This window comes from Diceros bicornis, chromosome 14 (genome assembly GCF_020826845.1).
Source record: "Diceros bicornis minor isolate mBicDic1 chromosome 14, mDicBic1.mat.cur, whole genome shotgun sequence".
Lineage (NCBI taxonomy): Eukaryota > Metazoa > Chordata > Mammalia > Perissodactyla > Rhinocerotidae > Diceros > Diceros bicornis.
In genome coordinates this window covers 53,256,359-53,262,358 of record NC_080753.1, presented here as the reverse complement: position 1 = coordinate 53,262,358, position 6,000 = coordinate 53,256,359, and the positions used below count along the sequence as shown (strand labels likewise).

At 44.6% G+C, this 6,000-nt stretch overlaps 1 protein-coding gene across 3 annotated transcripts in view; it reads left to right on the top strand.

Moving 5' to 3' along the window:
- Nucleotides 1-203: 203 nt before the first annotated feature.
- The window catches only part of SIRT5 (sirtuin 5), a 49,223-nt gene continuing 43,426 nt past the window's right edge, over nucleotides 204-6,000 (top strand). Inside the window, exon 1 of one of the 3 annotated variants that reach the window (XM_058555242.1) lies at nucleotides 204-361. The gene's annotated coding sequence lies outside the window, so the exon portion shown is untranslated. Of the gene's footprint in view, nucleotides 362-828; nucleotides 850-6,000 lie in introns of those variants that run through there. The other 2 variants (XM_058555239.1, XM_058555241.1) reach the window with 2 other exon arrangements.

The window sequence follows — 6,000 nt, the reverse complement described above, 5'->3', positions numbered from 1 at the left end:
GACAATTAGTCAGCGATTCACAAGACCACGGAAGGGCCCCCGGCGCTCCCCCCCGCCCCGCGGCCTCTTCGCCCCGCCCCCGCGCCGGGGCCGCCGCCGCTCCCGCCTCCCGCAGGTGCGTCATCGCGCGGCCCGGGGTCTGCGCGGCCTCGCTCGGCCCCGGCGGCCGCGCACGCGCTCCCATGGGGCTGCGCGCGCCGCCCGGTGCGGACGCGGGGTCCCCGGGGCGGGGGAGGGGACGGTGCCGGGCCGTCCGCGGCGCGCATGCGGGCCTGCAGCTTCCTGGCGTGGTGGGGCGACGGTGGTGGGGCGAGGGGCCGGGGGAGAGCTCCGGGGGCAGCGGCACGTCTGGAGGCCCGAGGTTCGTTCTGGGCAAAGCGCGGCGCAGCTGCGTCCTGGAGACAAGGGAGGGGGCAGGAAATGAGGTTGGAAAGGAACGCGGCCGAGCAGGTGGGCCTGGTAGGCCGCTGGGAAGGGGCAGCCCGGGGAGGGCTGTGAGCAGAGCGTCCCCTTTGAGTAGAGTCACTCTGGCCACTGCAGCAGCCCGGGTGGCAGATGGTGGTGGCCTGGGTCGGGGTGGTGGCTGTGGGCGTGGGAGGAGGGAACTAGTTCCGGGTGTAGGTTACAGGTGCGGCCGTCAGGATTTGCTGACCAGCCTGGCTGTGGGGTGTGAGAGGGGAGAGAGAGGGAGAAGTCGGCGCCAAGGAGGATGGCGCCTTAAAGTTTTGTGGGGAGAAGGTGCGGGGAAAGTTCCAGAGCTCAGGCTTGGCTGCGTGAGGTGGGAGCGGTCTTGGACAGTTGGAGGGAGGAATGCAGTCTGCTGACCTGGGAGGATGGGAGATCAGAGAGGTAGGAGGAAAACCAGGAGAGGGTGGCGTCTGGAAGCAGGTGATTCCCGGAGAGGTGATCGCATGGGTCAGAGATTGGACATGATCGAGGAGGAGGATGGAGAGACCGTTGGGTTTAGCAAGGTGGAGGAGGTCTGTGTGACAAGAGCAGGTGGTAGAGGCGTGAGAGGGAATGAGTCTGCCAGTGTTGACAGCTGGAGACTGGTGCATTGCATTTATGTGGCTCTCTGGTGTTCAGAAAGTATTTATTGAACACCTGTGTAAGTTTTTGCAGTTCTTTTGCAATATACTTATCATGTATTTAATGTTTTTTGTAAATTTTTTTTCTCACGAATTCCTGATAAAACCTTTCATTTATTGTATTTTTTAGAATTGGTAGGGTGTCTCCTTTTCCCAGGGAACATTCAGACTTTTTTCTTTTTTTCTAATTTGGTAGGTGAGTTGCAGGTTTCACAAGAAAGCCCGGGCAAACGGGACTGCCCTTCACCCAGAGTAGTGTCACCGGCACCCAGACAGCTCCCAATGACTATTTGATGAATGAGTTTATTTCCTCCCCGGAGGCCTGTCTTCCCACCCTGAAGATAAAATCAAGGCAGAGTAATTGGTGGCTTCTCCCGGGCAGCTGAGGGCTTCTGGGTTAGATAACCTGAGTTCTCTGCTCTCTGGCTCAGCACAGCGGTGGCCTTCTTGCCCTCCAGGAATTTACTTTTACACTTGAACAGGGTTGTAAACTTGTGGAAGGTAGAACCACTGTTCACCCCCACCCCCGAGAAAAGCAGATGAATGTTGGCACAGAGGATACTTCCAATATGTACTTTGTGGTGGCATCTTGGAAGTAGTCTTACATTCTGAGCATTTTCCAGTCTGGGAAATAAATTTCAGGTGGCATTGTTCGAAAACGCCTACACGTTTTGTTTTTAATCTCTACTTTGTTTTCACATTTACTGAAACTTGCAGAACATCTTGTAAATTAATGGAAAATTTAGCAAAACAATTCCCACATTCATTAAAAAAAAATCATGTGAAATGTTGACTAGTAAAGCAGGCAGTAGAGTAGGTTTTGTAACCCATGAAACCAAAATTATCTCACTGATTCATTACTTCAGATAGACATGAAAAACTTAGATTCCGGTAATAAATTAATGTGTTAACAAAAATTCAACCAAGTAAATTTAAAGATCTAATTGGCTGTATTCAATGATCCATGAATTGGGCATCCCAATGTAGTAAAGCCCATCTAGTAAATAGAAGGGTGCTCCGAGGAGTTTTACAAAATGGAAGGTATTTATAGGCAGAAACTGGGTGGGACAAGAAAGTTATTAGCAAAAGAAAAGAAAGGATTGTTTCAGGCAAGGTCACCTTTCTTTGGGGGAAGGGCAGCAGATTAGCTCACAAGTGTTGATCAGGAATCTCCAGACTGGTCATTTAAGGACACATTCCTGGGAGGGGCTGACCCTGCAATTAAATCTTGGTTTGCTGTCCTGGGGGCCAGTGACTTCACCTTGGGCCTGTTTCTTTTTTTAACAGTATAATAAACGTTTTGAAATAAAAAGAATATACATGTTTAGAAAGAGTATTTTACTTGTATGCAATCCATGAGAGTGTGTATACATGCATATATATATGTATATATGTGTATATATATTTTTATATATAAATATATAAAATATATTTATATATATATAATATGTGTGTATTTCATTAGGCATTATAATTCGTAGAAGATGAGAACTAAAGCTTTCTTCCCAAAAAGTACTTGCTGATTGCCTTTTCCAGGCAAAGAATCTAGAAACTAGTGATTTTTGGAAGTGTTGAAATGAGCAAGTTAAAGTTTTTTCTATTATTTTGAGTTCAGTGTTATGGTGAAAGTAATTATTGTTACTCAGTAATGAAAACATTTGAATAGAAAAACTTAGATATGGGGCCAGCCTGGTGGCACAAGCAGTTGGGTGCACTGACGCACTGCTTGGCAAGCCATGCTGTGGCGGCATCCCATATAAAGTGGAGGAAGTTGGTCAAGGATGTTAGCCCAGGGCCAGTCTTCCTCAGCCAAAAAAAAAAGAGGAGGATTGGCAGATGTTAGCACAGGGCTGATCTCGTCACAAAAAAATAAATAAATGAAATAAAGAAAAACTTAGATAAAAAATTAGTAACCTTTTACCCAAATAATACAAGTCCTAATCTTATCAATCTTATGGTGAAAAATTCCTTAATAGTCTCAAATTTTTGACAACTCTTTATAATTAGCAACAAATTCAACACTCATGTTCAGAGTAGGGTGATGATTTGCCTTCATCTCACAGCTATCCAATAGAAGACCCATCATTTAGACCCTAATGCAGAAGAGCTATACATGTAGCAGTGCAGGTATAGTCACTCTTGCTTTATGTTGATGCTCTGTTGATCCAATTTTAAATTATTAATGCCTTTTAAAATACTACTGTCATGTCTGAGAAAAACTATGACAGTTTATTGAGGAGTGATCTAGAATTCTTGACAATTAGTGGGAATATTTCCCAACATTTAAAAACCTACAGAAGGGCCGGCCCCGTGGCTTAGCGGTTAAGTGCGCACGCTCCGCTTCTGGCGGCCCGGGTTCGGATCCTGGGTGTGCACCAACGCACCACTTCTATGGCTGTGCTGAGGCCGCATCCCACGTACAGCAACTAGAAGGATGTGCAGCGGTGGCGTACAACTATCTACTGGGGCTTTGGGGGAAAAAATAAGTAAAATTATAAAAAAAAATAAAAAATAAAAAAAATAAAAACCTACAGAAGAAGAAAAGAATTTTCTGGATCTAATGGATATCTCCCAATTTAAACATTGGAAAGCAACAGTGGAATCAAACATCTTCATCTTTGAGAGAAGTAACTAAAATATATATGAAGCTCAAAATGATAGCATAAGTAACTTTATGCAACAAGTAAGGAGCTTTTAGTAAAGTTAGGCAGTATTGGGAACTTTAATCTTCACAGTTTTCATCAAGATGTGCAAGTTTAACAATTATCATGTATGACAATATTTTAAAGCCTTAAATGGATCTGGGAAAACCCCCTTGATAATTATTGAAGCTAGGTGATGGGAACATAAGGGTTCATCATACTATTGTGGGAGATCAAAAGTGGCCACCTCAAAATGTCTCTCTACCTTGATTATTTTCTCTGAAAGAAATTGTGACCTTCCCCCAAACTTATACCTGAACGCAATAGAGTGGGAGAGTCCTTGCTAAGCCTACTCTTATCAAAGTTTTGTTTACCAGACATTTACATTTGTAAGGGAAATCTCCACTTGTAAAGGTATCTCCCTCTCTGTACTGGGAAGAGGGCAGATGACTGCATCTCTAGAAACTTGTCAATTCCGAGTGCGAGGCTGCATAATAACCTTACTGTGCGTGTCTGGTAATCGCCCATAACTGACTCCCCAACCCCCAACATCCTTCTTTGTCTTTATCTAAATCTATTTCAGAAGAGAACCTCTGCCATTTTGTCAAGAAACTAGTTTCCCTGGTTTCTGCCATGTATGCATGTTATAAAGCTTTGTTTGATTTTTCTCCTGCTATTCGGTCTCATGTCAATTTAATTTGTAGCCCAGGTAGAAAGGACCCAGAGTGGGTAGAGGATAGGCCTCCTCCCCTTCACTATATTTTATATAAGATATAAATATAAAAACTATATTTAAATATGTATTTAAATATATATTAATAGATTTCATTATATGTTTAAATTTTTCCATAATTAAAAAAAATAAACTAGTAACACCTCATTTGTCGCTTATTGAAGTCTTCCACATAATTAGTTTTTCCAGATAAATTGAAGTTTGTCAAAAGCTTATCATGCCCATGCAGGTTGAAAATCATGCCAAGCCATTTCATCTATGCTTCCTTTAAATAGAGCACTGGGGTGGCTTTCACGAGGGTCGGGCATCCCCATTGTTGCGGTCTGTAGGCTGCTAGGGCATCTGAGTCTGCCCACCTCCTCCCCTTGGCAGCCAGTCAGCCAGAGGTCTTTTTTTTGGTGCTCGGTTTGGCTCTGACCTGCATTCCTTCTCTGCAGAAATGACTCCAGGCAGCCAGAGGGTCTTGTCCCCTGAGGTTGTTCTGGAAACCAACACTTCACCATTTTTCTCTTAACCTACTCTCTTTTTTAGTATTCCTAGCTTCTTGTGCAGTTTTTTTGATTACAGCAGAGACAAGTTACAATGAAAATTTGTCGACATGCTTGTTTCTTGTTATTTTTAAGTGAGGTTTATTGAAATACAACTTGTATACTGTAAAATTCACCCTTTTTATTATACAGTTCTATGAGTTTTGAAAAAACACCACAAAATAAAGACATAGAGTTTTCCAGTGCTTTAAAAAAGTTCCCTGGCCCTCCCTGACTTCCCCGCCCCCAGTCCCTAGAAACCATGGATGTGATTTCTGTGCCTATGGTTTTGCCATTTCAGCATATCAGATGAATGGTCTCAAACAGTATGTAGCCTTTTGTAGCTGGCTTCTTTAGCTTAACATAATGCTTTTCCTTCTTTAAAAGAAAGCAACTTTGGGCCGGCCCCGTGGCTTAGCGGTTAAGTGTGCGCGCTCTGCTACTGGCGGCCCGGGTTCGGATCCCGGGCGTGCACTGACGCACCGCTTCTCCGGCCATGCTGAGGCCGCGTCCCCCATACAGCAACTAGAAGGATGTACAGCTATGACGTACAACTATCTACTGGGGCTTTGGGGAAAAAATGAGGAGGATTGGCAGTAGATGTTAACTCAGAGCCGGTCTTCCTCAGCAAAAAGAGGAGGATTAGCATGGATGTTAACTCAGGGCTGATCTTCCTCACACACACAAAAAAGAAAGCAACTTCATTTTTTTTTCTTTATTTTTTTGGTGAGGAAGATCAGCCCTGAGCTAACATCTGTTGCCAATCATCTTTTTGCTGAGAAAGATTGGCCCTGGGCTAACATCTGTGCCCATCTTCCTCTACTTTATATGTGGGACGCCTGCCACAGCCTGGCTTGATAAGCAGTGCATAGGTCCGCCCCTGGGGTCCGAACCTGCGAACCCTGGGCTGCCAAAGCGGAGCATGTGAACTTAACCACTACACCACTGGGCCGGCCCCAAAAGCAACTTTATTTTTAAATAATTTTAGGTTTACAGAAATGTTGCAAAAG